The sequence below is a fragment of the Dunckerocampus dactyliophorus genome, chromosome 10 (assembly GCF_027744805.1).
Source record: "Dunckerocampus dactyliophorus isolate RoL2022-P2 chromosome 10, RoL_Ddac_1.1, whole genome shotgun sequence".
Lineage (NCBI taxonomy): Eukaryota > Metazoa > Chordata > Actinopteri > Syngnathiformes > Syngnathidae > Dunckerocampus > Dunckerocampus dactyliophorus.
The window spans coordinates 27,108,013-27,122,355 of NC_072828.1; the positions used below are offsets into that span (position 1 = coordinate 27,108,013).

At 37.0% G+C, this 14,343-nt stretch overlaps 1 long non-coding RNA gene across 1 annotated transcript in view; it reads left to right on the forward strand.

Annotated features, from left to right (window-relative positions):
* The first annotated feature begins 5,812 nt into the window (after positions 1 to 5,812).
* LOC129189163 (uncharacterized) overlaps positions 5,813 to 14,343 on the forward strand; it is a 35,060-nt gene continuing 26,529 nt past the window's right edge. Inside the window, exon 1 of the long non-coding RNA XR_008572745.1 lies at positions 5,813 to 5,877. This is a non-coding gene — a long non-coding RNA (uncharacterized LOC129189163). The remainder of the gene's footprint in view (positions 5,878 to 14,343) is intronic.

Consider the following 14,343-nt stretch of genomic DNA (forward strand, 5'->3'; position numbering starts at 1 on the left):
ATAATAAATTACTTACACTGGTGTTAAAGAATGTTATGTCTGAGTTTTGGCATTTTTTTATTTATTACTTTTTGAGTTTGTTTTCTGCAAAGTGACATTTTTGGTTGATTAGGCAATTTAATATGTAATAAATATGTATATAATGATATAATAATAATCCATCCATCCATTTTCTATACCGCTTCTTCCTCATTAGGGTCGCGGGGGCATGCTGGAGCCTATCCCAGCTGACTTCAGACGACAGGCGGGGTACACCCTGGACTGGTGGCCAGCCAATGGCAGGGCACATATAGACAAACAACCATTCACACTCACATTCACAACTATTGACAATTTAGAGTCGCCAATTAACCTAACATGCATGTTTTTGGAATGTGGGAGGAAGCCGGAGTACCCGGAGAAAACCCACGCGCACACGGGGAGAACATGCAAACTCCACACAGAAATGCCCAGGGGAGAATCGAACCCAGGTCTTCCCGATCTCCAGGCTGTTACTGTGTTGGCCAACATGCTAACCACTAGACCACCGTGCGGCCCTATAATAATATATAACATAAGATGCACTTCAAATATATATTTTGTGCCCCATTTGTTGCCACAAATATTTCAATATAATAAACATAATCCAATATATTGCAGCAAAAAGATGTACATATTCTGCCATGGCAGCACTACTCACTGTATTTTGTATTTAAAAAAATTGTAAAAAAAAAAATGTATAAAAATAAATACAATTGTTGGGTTTTTTCCCTCCAAAAACATGCCTTTTTTTTTGCAGAAAACATCTTATCAAAAATCAATTTTCTATGCCGCTTATCCTAATTAGGGTTGTCAAAAATTGACATCAATTATTTGCATTATTTTCATCGTTGGCTGGTGGTCCTGGTGTGTAACCCCAACGAAATGTGGGGATCTAATGTATACTAAAAAAGGATCATATTGCACCTCATAACAACATCACACTGCTTTGATGTCACGCCATACCATGGGGAGCGATACAAAAACCAAAATAAAAAAACGTGCATTATTTTAAATACTTTTTCAATCTTCTTGAAAGATGTTACTTGCGCAGCGCATGGGGTATATTCTCTCCTTTAACCTACAGGTGTGATAGCACCCTGAGCTCAGCAACAAACAGGCCAAACCGCACCGCACCGCCCCTCCCCTCTGCAGGGCCCACCCGTGTTGTGAGAACGTAGAAACTATGTGGGTGCAGTGGAGGGTGAGACAAGCAGACGGGAGGGATGGGGTCCTGCTGCATTAAGAGGGTCCTGGAACACGTTAGCATTAGAGAGCGGTGACCCATACGTAAGTGTGGTGGACAGTAGCAGTTTGATTTGATGGGGCAGCGCTGTGTTGTTAAATCACTCATTAAATCCAATTAGGGGGGCGGTAGGATGAGGCGGAATGTTTGGAGAGTGCATAAAGCCGATGGCGCTTTTGGTGAGAACTACCCTCCTGCCAAATGAGGAGGTGACAAATAACACAACAAGTGAATTACATTTAAAAAGAAAAATCAGCCAGTGTGCTGCATCGAATGTCCACTTCAATCAATAATATTGCATGAAAGATTCATAGTACAGGGATGTCCAAAATGTGGGCCGGGGGGCCGTTTTCAGGCTTCAGCTAAAATTGACATTTTTAAAGTTTTCCCATAATGCATTGCATCTGAGCAACCCATTCGTTGGGGTGCTGCAATGACTTCAGCCTCCCTCTGGGCTCCTCTGGGTCCCTCTGGTGGACAGAGGCAGCATTGCAGCGCCGCCCACCATTTTCTATGCTGCTTGGCCACATGGACACATGCGGCTTATACGCTGGTGCAGTTTATACACCGGAATTTACGGTAATTTATCGAATAGTTCACCAATAAGCGAACTTATGGCAACGTGTTGCATTTGCACAATAAATTAATACATTATTTATACTAATATGCCTGATGTATTTCTTGTCTATATGTGCGCTGCCATTGGCTGGCGACCAGTCCAGGGTGTACCCCGCCTCTCGCCCAAAAGTCAGCTGGGATAGGCTCAAATATCCTCGTGACCCTGGTGAAGATAAGCAGCATAGAAAATGGATGGATGGATTATATATTATATAATAATATCCATTTTTATTTTTATTTATTTTTTCCATTGACAGTTTAATAAAAAATGATGAGTAAATATTTAATGGGAAATCCCTGTAAAACTTTGCATTTTCATGCCAATTTTTTCATATCTGCAATTAAATTTCAGCAGGAAAAATAAAATGCATTAAAAAAAAAAAAAAAAAAAAATATATATATATATATATATATATATATATATAATTTTCATAGTGGGATGTAGATCTTTTTCAGATTTGGTCATTTTAAAAGTAGCTCCAAGGCTAAAAAAGTGTGGGCACCCCTGATTTACACCATAGCTCTGTCCTAATTAAGGACGGAGAAGCAGAACTTCAACTGCAGATAACATAATCATACTAATTCATGTCTGATCACATTAAAGAAAAATAAAACTGGCATGTGGAAGAGAGACATTAGCATCACACCCATGCAGCGCAAAGACAAATGCTACATAATTAGAAAACACAACTTCACCCTCGCGTGGCCTCTTTGTAACCTTTCTAAAAGACTACTGGACAAATGTTTCCTGGATACAGGATTTCTACGTCTGAAATTGAAGTTTGGGAAAGGCTGTAGACTTTTATCAATCTATGCTCATGTTCTCAAAAGAAATCATTTTTTCAAGGTTCATTGGTCTGGAAGCACCCTATTGAAATACTTCTACTTTTATGCCCTAATGTCTTTTAAAAGATGATCAGTTATTATCAATAATCATTCATTTCAAGCATGACAACGTTTGTAATTTTTTTTTTAATGTCATGGTTAATGCTAGAGATGGTTGTCTATCACACTTAAAAAGTGAAAATACAACAACCATGTACAGGGGCATCTCAATTAATTACAATATTGTGCAAAAGTTGAAAAAAAATGTTTAGATTTAATTTAAGTAATATAAGTTTCCCTTTCAAAGGGGAAATATACAGTGTATGGTTTATTTCCCCAGTGGAGACATTAATAAAACTCTCTTGAATCTTGAATCTTGAATCTTGAATTTGTATTGGAACATTGGCCTGATCCCTCACACTACGGTAATGCCACTCGCCATGTGAATTATTCATTTGACATGTTTTTCATTTTAGTTGATTTTACGATGTAGAGTCAGCTCCACGCTTGTTGCATCTCTGTATTGCCGTGATTCTTTTTTGTAAACTGGAATACAAAACACCTGAACATTTTACTCCTCGTCTAAAACATTTCTGTACATACTGTAAAACAGGAGATTTAAAAAAAATACATGCAGAATATTTGAACTGCTATAACATTCATCCAGATTTTTTTTTTTTTTGATATATTTTAGACTACAGTACTCAAAAGCTGATTTGATTGGTTGGACCATTGACCATTGCATTGACTTTTACATGACTGTACTTCCCACTTATGTCAGCTACAAATTGAATTGCAATACAAGTTTGTTTAATAATTAAAATAAAATAATTATATATATATATATATATATATATATATATATATATATATATATATATATATATATACCAATGTTAATTATTACCAACCTAGGTTGAATGTGTTGTGTTTTCTGTGGGAAGGGATCATTTGGGAAGGAAAGTTTTTTGACAATAAATTAATGAATAAACAAATAAATAAAAATACATACATTATATATTATATACATATGTATATTATTGTATTTTAATTACATATTAAATATTCATATTATTATTATTGCTATTATTATTATTATTATTATTATTACTACTACTACTATTATTTAATTAATTTGCATTATTTTATTTGACTTTTATTTTAGAAATTACACATTTTTATAATTTTTCAATTTACATTGTTCATTTTTTTATTTTTTTTTTTCAACCAATAAGCCACAAAATCCCTGCATCTCAAATGTGCAGAGAGCCACTCAGTAAATAAATACATGGATTAGATTAAAAAAAATAATAATAACAAAATAATTAAATAACTAAATAAGTAAATCCATGCAAGTACAGGGGGAATATCGGAACTATGAAAATATTATGCATATTAAATCAAAATATAATCACTGTAAAAATAAAAGTACTGTTCTGGACGTACTGTATTATGTTAGGTGTTGTATAAACCGTATTCATCCCAATATCACTTTTGGCTGGTGCCCCAAGAGAGCTGCATACCAGCATACCTGCGACCCCAGTGAGGACAAGCTCTGGAAGAATCGCTTAGTGTGATTAAGTCAGAATAGTATCATACGCACATATAGAAATGTGTAAAAGGTGTATCTTTGGTCAGACTCAGCCAAGTGCAGTCAAATACCCGTCTCTTTGTGGGAAGGAGTCAGATTGTGACCGGGCCGCGTCACCTGACCGATTTAAGTTTGCAAAGCTAAATCCTGCGGTTAAGTCAAGTGTTCCCATCTTGGGCCCAGTAGCCCAGAACAGCTCCAGCCTTACGTCGTGGCTCAAAAGTGCATTAGGGGCTCTGCACAAATCTCTTTCTCTCTTCATTTGCTTTCATTGCACCGATTTCTCTTCTGATAACAAAGACAGTGCATGAAAAAAGATAATCTAGGATTACGGGTGTAGATTTAATGGAATGCTTTGTAGCGCCACATATGCTGTACTCTACTAAACTTGTTTCCTTGCAAATTGGCACAATGCCCTTTTAAATAAAAGATGTAATTGCATTTCAAAGTTTTTCCTACAATGCGTAACATTCCGCACGCTACACTCCTCCACGCTCCCTCACTTCCTCCTTCCTGTCGAGCATGCTTTTAAATACGAAAGATCCACGCCGAGCTCTTATCAAATGGACTTCTGTCACTTTGTGGCCGTTTTTATGGCTTAAACCTGCTTTAAAAGTGACATATTTTACTGTGCAGTTGCATCATCAACTCTTTTTGCCTCTCACGCAAAAGAACGTAAAGGACGTATAAGTTAGGGCTTTCAAATGATTACAAATTTTAATCTTTTGTAATTATTTAGTCATGAGTAATCACCATGTCACACTATGTTACCTTACATTACCTTATGATATTACCTTATCATTTTCCTATGCATTTTAAACTAGCAAAGAGTACACCTGGAATACAGTAAGTGAACAAATGTACCGCAATTGATGTGGAACAGATGGGGGATGGGATTAAATAAGGTTTGTTTCTTCCTACTCCTTTTCGGACATGTAGAACTGTTAATTGTACTATGTGATATATTCCAATGTAACTTGTATGCATGTTCAAAATAAATCTTACCATTACCATGTCTGAAATATGCCCTTTTTTTACTGTATTTATTTGAAGGAAAGATAAATGGCAGGACAGGATTGTATATGTTTGTACTGTATGTATTAACAGCGCCAGATTAACTTAAAATTTAAATCAAGTTAAGATGGCACACATGTCTGAAAATCTATTTACCTAACACTAGTTTCTTTAATAGCAGAATATTTGAATCAGACTTAACTGTGCCGTTCTGAGGAATGAGGAGTTGCGTTCAAAGACACCACGTCATTTAAGTTCACTTCACATGTTTTGAGTGAATTTTCTGGGATTTCCGAGCACACTTAAATTCAGCAACTTCCGCATTAAGAGTTACAAAGTGTGTGATAAGAATATCCGCTTATTGATTTTCATTGCATTTCTGTTTATTTAGACCACCAATACGCGCATAATAAAGACGTTGTTGATGTTCGGAGTGTCCATGAACGCGTCTCGCGCTGTGACAATGAGGAAGTGTTGTTGCAATGAATGTGGAGGATAGGCTGGTTTGTTCGGAGTAGGAGACACACATATGGTGTTGGAATTGCACTGATGTTGATGTGCTCAGGTAAGAATAAAGTTCTAAAAGAGCGTCTGACGCTATGTGACTCTGGGGGGAGCTACTGTACACTGTGCCGCCGTCTGTCGTCATAATAGAGCGGCGTGGCTTGCCATCATGTGTGTGCCTTAATTACGCTAAAAAAAATTCAACATAAGTAATGAAATATATTAGTTACCGCCATTAATGCGCTATTTTTAACAACCCTATAAATACTTCTTTGGTATTGAATGAGTTAATATATCTGTATTTATCTTCATGTGTCCACCAGGGAAGTCCGCAAGGCCTTTAGAGTCATACTTGTAGTAGAAGTCAGCAGAGCTCCTTGCGACCTTTTCACGACCCCGCCTTTGCCTGATGCTTGATCTTCAGCCATGAAGGCTCTGATTTTTACAACTGCTGTCAGAGAGGAACAGTCGTGGTACATTTATTATTCAATCCCTGATCAAAATGACCAACCGTCTTTCCCAACATCCTGATGCCACCCTGAGCGTTGCATCGAGCAAACAGAATGGGGGGGCGAGGGAGCGAAGGGAGTTAAGACTCTATTTAAGAACAATCTTATCTGTGGACTAAACAGGGGATTGGGCCTCATTAAGATAAGAGCGCCCTCAGAAGCAGACGATGCGGTCGAGGAGGCCGCCAAGAGGCAATGGCCCATTTTTCCCTCCTTTTCTCCCCCATAGCTACTTGCGCTCGCTATACATCTTCGCTCGCACTGAGCATGCTCATTGGAGACCCGTGTTCCTTACCCTCCATCACGCTCATGTTGCTGCCGGTCATATGTGTGTGTCACCAGCGCAAAAGCAATGATAAAGGTTGACGTGCCGGCGCAGCTGTTTGTGCTGCGGAGCAGAAGTAAAAGCAGAAGGCAACGCTACGCAAACAGGACATGACTTCTAGGTCAAGCTCAGGCCCGACATCAATAGAACGTCAACATTCTCCGTGTCGCTTGTTTATATTTCAGTCTTCAGCCTTAGTATCACAATAATCGGCTTTAGTTCGTTTTTTGGTGAAGATTCCATTCCTAAATTATACACATGTATACACATGTATACTGTATATACACATATATACTGTGTATATACTCATATATACTGTATATACACATATATACTGTATATACACGTACATACTGTATATACACATACATTATATACTGTATATACTCATATATACTGTATATACACATATATACTGTGTATGCACATATACAGTACACTGTATAGACACGTATATACTGTATATACTGTATATACTGTATTTTCAGACATGCTTTTTAGGCTAATTGGGGACTCCGAATCAGGGGTGTCCAAAGTGCACCCCGCAGCTGCTTTTTTATTGGCCCACGGCACATTCTAAAAATATCATTTGACAAGAAAACTAAAAAAAAAAAAAATCTGTAAAAATGGAAAAAAAACAGCAGTAATTTTACAAGAATAAAGTGGGGAAAAAAAAGTTGTAATCTAACAAGAAAAAGTCAGAATTTTCCAAGGGTAATTTTGTCATAAGGAAAAAGTAGAGAAGCACTGGCAATGTTGAAGAATCCTTAGAAAAATTCCTGCATCCAGACGGTGAACCAGATCACCCCCAAAATGTGATCAGTTCTTCCGTATCCCATTTCCGACAATTCCTGAAAATGTCATCCAAACTTTTCTAGTTATTTTGAACACAAACAAACAAACAAACAGATAAATGTCGGCAAATACGCAACCTCTGTGCTGTGCTTGCGCTGCTCTTGGCGCAGGTGTTAACGTTATTTTAGTAGCGTAAAGTTGAAATGTTCACGAAAGACCTAATCTTTTTTTTAAGTTGTAATGTTATGAAAAACAAAATGACGGATAAAGTTGCAATGTTTGGAAAATTAGGTTGCGAAAAAAGTTCTAATGTTACAAGAATAAAGTCAAAATGTTGTGTGAATAAAGTCACGATTACCAGAAGAAAATTTACAAGGAGAAAGTTGAAATAGTTGGAAAGAAAATAACAGTAGAAATGGACAAAAACAGCCGCAATTTTACAAGAAAAAAGCCAAAATATTAAGAGAAAAATGACATTAAAAGAAAAAAGTATTCTAATGACTTGTATAAAGTGTAAATTGACTTGTATTTACTTATATTTATGTATTATATATGTATACATATTTATTTATATTTACTTATATTATTATATTTACTCATATTATTATGCACTTATATTGTACTTATATTACTTCCATTTATATTTTTGTTATATTTACTTATATTTGATTTATATTTTTACACACAATTTGTAAATGTGCAAATCTTGCTTATTTTATATTCTTTTTATTTTCTTATATTTTTTACATATCGCACTGCATTTCATTTTAGTGTCTTTTTCCTTCTGCAGTTGAGCAACTGTAACCAAGCAATTTCCCTTGTGGAAAAACACCTTGTTTGTTTTTCCAAAACAAAATAAAGCTGTCATTTTTGGAAAATGGTATTATTGTGGGAAGAAGAGTATTTAAAAAGGAAGTTGAAATATTTGGAAAATTTCAAAACAACAGACGAAATGGGTAAAAATGAGGAAAAAAAGATCAAAGCTGATGCTAATAATAGGCTTTTTCGCCGATATCACAAAGCTGAGATGTAGTTTTTTTCTTGAAATATATACAGTATAACCTTTTAGCATATCTACAGTACTTGTGTTGGTTCATAAAATATCAACGTGGCCCTCGCATTCTTTCATTTTTCAGTATGCAGCCCTCGCTGGAAAAAGTTTGGACACCCCTGCTCTTTATGATCCATCGGATGGTTGTTTGTTAATATGTGCACTGATGCACCAGCCTGTCAGCCAAAGCCAGCTGGGATAGGCTCCAGCTCACCTGTGAGTGACCCTGAATAGGCAGAAAACCTGAATGAATGAATGACTGAATGAATGAATGAATGAACATATACAGGATACACAGTATTAACAATTGACAGCATCTGGCCATGCAAAGGTATTTTGACATGATACTCGAAAGTATGAAAATGTGTCACACAATTAAGATTAATCAATAAAAAACATTTTTAGCATTTTAATAACTGCTGCAATAAGTAGGATTTTAGTTTTAAGCATTTATAAGACTTACACCGACATACTTCAGACAAAATTATTGCAGTACATTATATACATAAGTTTTTTTTATTAATGATTAATTCTAATTTTAAAAATAATTTTACATTTTTGGTTGTAATTTTGATCATTTTGTTTAAAATGTCACCACCAAAAATAATTGTATATATGATAATTACTGTATATATTGTATATGGACTATAATTATATATCATATTGTATTATACATAACAATACACAGTAATGATAGCAATCATATTATTATTATTATTATTATTACTACTGTTATATAAGATATTTATTTAATGATAATTTAAAAATATTTTTTACATTTTTATTTTGGTAATTTTGGTTTTGGCTGAAATTTCAAAAATGTCACCACAGAAAATTATTAAATTTTTTTTAGGTAGCTTTTTTTAAAAACATTTTCCCCCATTCTCATTATGCAGTATTTATAATAATGATATAATGATATAATTTTTGTTTTTATTCATTTATTTTATGATACCATATTAGCACCTATTACACTTTATAGTGAGAACATTTTGACTACATTTACAAACTACATTTATTTTTAAATAAATCAGCTCCACAATGTGCTGTCTGAAAGCATAAACAGATATGCCGAGTTCTACTTTTATACTTAATGCCTGCCAATAATAACAATCATCATCATAATAACAGAATAACTGACTACTTGTACATGCTTTTATTATAATTCTGGATTTTGCTAAATTTGGAGTGTATATTTTTAATGGTACTTCATGATTACATTAGGAAGTATAACTGCACCAAATAAAATGACCAGTGAGTGTATGATCATAATTCAGTACAAGGTAGAAACATTTAAATATAATATAGACAAAATTAAACGTAATTTTTAAATTAAACGTAATAATTTTCCTATGCTGTAGCTTAACATTTAATGGCAAACATTTCTGGTTTTTATGTGATCATGGAAAAAAAATGCATGTATTTAATTAATCTGAGTTTATGTATGTATTAATATTAATGAATGTGTATTTGAACTGCATATATTTTTTGTGTGATTTTCATTTGTATGTGATGAAAAGGCGAACTGAAAGCACACACCCAACAGTGTCCAGAGACAGTCATGATCAAGAAGGATGATTGTACCGTTCCAAACAAGCGCTCTCACATCATCCACGTGTTCTACGCTTTATTATTAGAGGCGCAAAAGAAGCTTAGACAACAAACTCCGCCACCATGAACTCTGAATGACACAGGGTTCACACTGAGGTCGCACCTTCAAATTAGCTGAAGGAGCTGAAACGCTGATGGAGACTTTGTGAAGCTGCAGCTAGTCACCGCTAGGAGGCAGTGTATGACTTTAGTATCGGTGCTGCTGCTGCTGTTGAGGGTGATGATGGAATAAATAAGTAGATGAAGAGACAGAGGGAGAGATATGACCCTCTGATGAACTGCACATCTACTGGCAGCTCAGCGGGGCATTGCTGACTGGTTAAATGCCAAAAAAAAAAAAGTGACAAAGATGGCTTTGTATGCGCGTCCGTCTTCAAATATTAATGATTTGTGTTTATCACCGCCTGCATTTGCATCATGTTTGCGTGTGAGAGGGATTCATCAAGTGCATCACTCATTATAAGCTTGGACTTTTGCTCATATTTTAACATGGAGCCGAGCAAACGAGTGTTCTTTGGCTAGAGCCTGGCGGCAGGTACCTGCATGGCTCTCATGAAATACATTTCACAAGTTGCATTGAATTGAATGGACAAGTCCACGGGGTGTTTTATTGTGAAAAGGACCAGCCCATCTGCCCATCATCTACTTTTCCAGTGGCAAAACCTAATCAGTTAAACTCAGCACCTTATCCTGTCGAAAAAATACCCCTCAGGTTGAACACCTTTCCAGAATGTTGCTTAAGCTTTTGTCCAAATTGTGCAAATACCCACCAGGCACTGCTACATCTATAGCGCATCTATTTGAAAGGAAATATCTATAGCTGCACTATATCCGTCTAACAGACATCAATACAGATACATCTGCTACACAGCTACGTTTGTGCCTCTATCAGACTGACTAACAGATCTAACTACTGTATATAGCTATCTATCAACACAACTAACAGATAGATATAGCTGTAAATAGCGAGAAATAAAACCAACAACTTCACAACATGAATAAAAGTGTTTGCAATTGTTTGACTCTTGGATTTTATATATTTTCAGACAAAACAGCTGCAACGGCGAGGTGGTTCGACTGCCCAAGGAGCACGTCTACAACATAGAGTCAGATTTTTTGGATTTCATTCAGATCATGCCGGGACGGGCTATTATGTAAATTAAATGTTCAATAACTCAAAAACCAACACAGCACAAACAATTTTAATGCACAAGCCAGCACAAATGACTGAGGCTATGTTTTAATTTTTAAGTCTAGTTTTTTTAAGTTTAATTTGGTGAAAGTGGGCGGCTGGGTGAGCTAATATTGACATATAACATCTTTAATAACTCAAAAACAACACAAACAACCATTTTAACGGCACAAAACAAGCACAAATGGTTGCAGCTGTTTTTACATTTTTAGGTTTAGGGTTTTTTTTGTTTCATTTGAGGAAAATGGGGGGCTGGGTGAACTTAGATTGACCTACAAAATCATCTTTAATAACTTAAAAATGAAAAAGGCACAAATGGCTATTTTAACAGCACAAACACAGCACAAATGATTGCGTATTGAATTTATTCATTTTTTAAAGTTTTTTTTACTTTAAATTTGGAGAACATGGGGTGCTGGGTGAACATATATAAAATGATCTTTAATAACTCAAAAACAAAAACACCTCAAACAACCATGTAATGGCACATAGCAGAACAAACACGACAAATGATTGTGACTATTTAAAAAAATGTTTAAGTTTAGTTGTTTTTTTTAGTTTAATTTGACGAAAATGGAAGGCTAGGTGAACTTAGATTGACCTATGAAATCATCTTTCATAACTTAAAAATGAAAACAACACAAACGACCATTTTAACGGCACGCACACAGCACAAATGAGTATTTTTTAAAATTTGTAAGTGTTTTTTACTTTAAATTTAGGGAACATGGGGTGCTGCTGAACATAGTATAAAACACCTCAAACAAGCATTTAAATGGCACAAAGCAGCACAAACACAGGACAAATGTTTCAGTTTAGTTGTTTTTTTTAGCTTAATTTGAAGAAAATGGGAGTTGGGATGAACCTAGATTGACCTATGAAATAGTTTTTAATAACTCAAACACGAAAACAGCACAAACGGCAATTAAAATGGCACAAACGATTGTGAAAAATTTTGTTTAATTTGGAGTAAATGGGATGCTGGGTGAACTTGAGCAGATCGAGCTACAAAATAATATTTACGATCTCAAAAACGAAACCAGCACAAACACAGCACAAACCTTTTTTTTTTTCCTGGGGTGGGGGGCCAAACTTCACGCAGGTTTGCAATACTGCCAACGAAAACATTCAAGCATTCAAAAGAATAAACCAAGAGTTCTTCGTAAACGAGGGGGTGGTTACAACGGGTGATTCACGTGTTCCAAACGGCGAGGTGTAACACATGGTGACTAAATATTGAATGATCGCTTCAAAGCCGCTTTGCCGCACAGATACCAAACCCAAGGCTCCTACAGGTGAACTGTATTCATTATGCACGTTATTATGCTTCGTTATGTGCAGTAGGTGGTCGGTGCGGTCGATATAAAATTGGCTGACGGTGTGAAACTGTCTGTGTTGTACTCTCTCGGCCCATGTGTTTCTTGATCCACTTTCTGTGTTTTCCTACACCTCAACCTTTTTGTCTTTTCTCCGTCTGTTTCATTGGCGTACAAAAGCCAGGGCAGCAAAGCACATGAGTTGGCCGTCATTAATTGCTATCAGATTCTCAGGTTTGGATCCGCACCACTCCGCAGTCAAAGTGTTGCACACATCTGCATTCTTAGAATCCAAGTGTGTCAAAGCTGTTTGGCCCACCGTCAGGTTTCCCTCACATAGCGAGCGCTGGGCCTGCAATCACGCACGCTGCCTCCCCGCTCCAGACGGCTTCCAAGCGCGCACATGTATGACAGCCTTCATAAGAAAGCCAAAATCTAGTCAGAGGATCTCCTCTCACGGGTTGTTAGCGCCTTAGCAGAGGAGAAACAGGACAGCTGAGACGTCTGCTGTCTGAGGTGTGAGGGGAACCGACTGGCGAGGCTGAGGTGAGAGAATCGGTCTGCCTGCCATACTTTCAGCTTTCATGGCCCCCAGATAACTCATATCCACAATGTCATGTGAAAGCTGTATGAAGTATGAAATGCAGATGCGCGCTTGTGCTTATCATTGCACAAACACCCTGTCAGGGAATATTGTAGTTTGTGTTTTCTTGTTGTATGGCAGCACAATACTGCATTTGTGGCCCACAGTTACACGGGCTGACAGATTGTTGGGTGGGTTTCAGTTTCCTTGACAGTTTTAATGAGAAACATAAAGAAGAAACATGGATAAATTACTATAGATAAAGCCTGATTATTGTGCAGGTCGGAGGCATACAGCTCATAGCGTATGCCAACAAAGCTCGTGAACATAGGTTCGGGTAGGAACGTAGATCCACCGCTAAACTGAAAGCTTTGCCTTTCGGCTCAGCTCCCTCTTCACCACAACAGACCAATGCAGAGCCCTCATCACTGCAGACGCCGCACCACTTCTCCTGTCGATCTTGCGTTCCATCTTTCCCTCACTCGTGAACAAGACCCAGAGGTTCTTAAACTCCTCCACTTGGGGCGGGATCTCATCCCCGACCCGGAGATGGCACTCCACCCTTTTTCCGGGCGAAAACCATGGACTCGGACTTGGAGGTGCAGATTCCCATCCCGGCCGCTTCACACTCGGTTGTGAACCGATCTAGTGAGAGTTGAAGGTCACGGCTCGATGAAGCCAGCAGGATCACATCATCTGCAAAAAGCAGAGACCCAATCCTGCAGCCACCAAACCAGAACCCCTCAAAGCCCTGGCTGCATAAAAGTAATGAACGGAATCTGTGAAAAAGGGCAGCCCTGACGGAGTCCAACCCTCACTGGAAACGGGTCCAACTTATTGCCGTGTTGACATATTTATTTAGTTGGGGGAGGGCTGGGATGCAGAAACAAAAGACATAATTCACAACGATGATGGCATGAGGAGAATTTGGGGGCTTATAAGACTGAGTAGTGATTTAATGTAGTAAAATTAGTGATGTATGCTGCAACTGTTTACTCGGGCTGTTTCTGTATTTGGCAGTGAGCAATTTGACAGAAAAGGCAGTAGAGTGTAATGTGTAGCTTTAATTGTTTTGTTTTTTGCTAACCAATCAATATATTTACCACTTAGTGGAAGTACTACAGTAAAGTTAGTTTAAAAAAAAG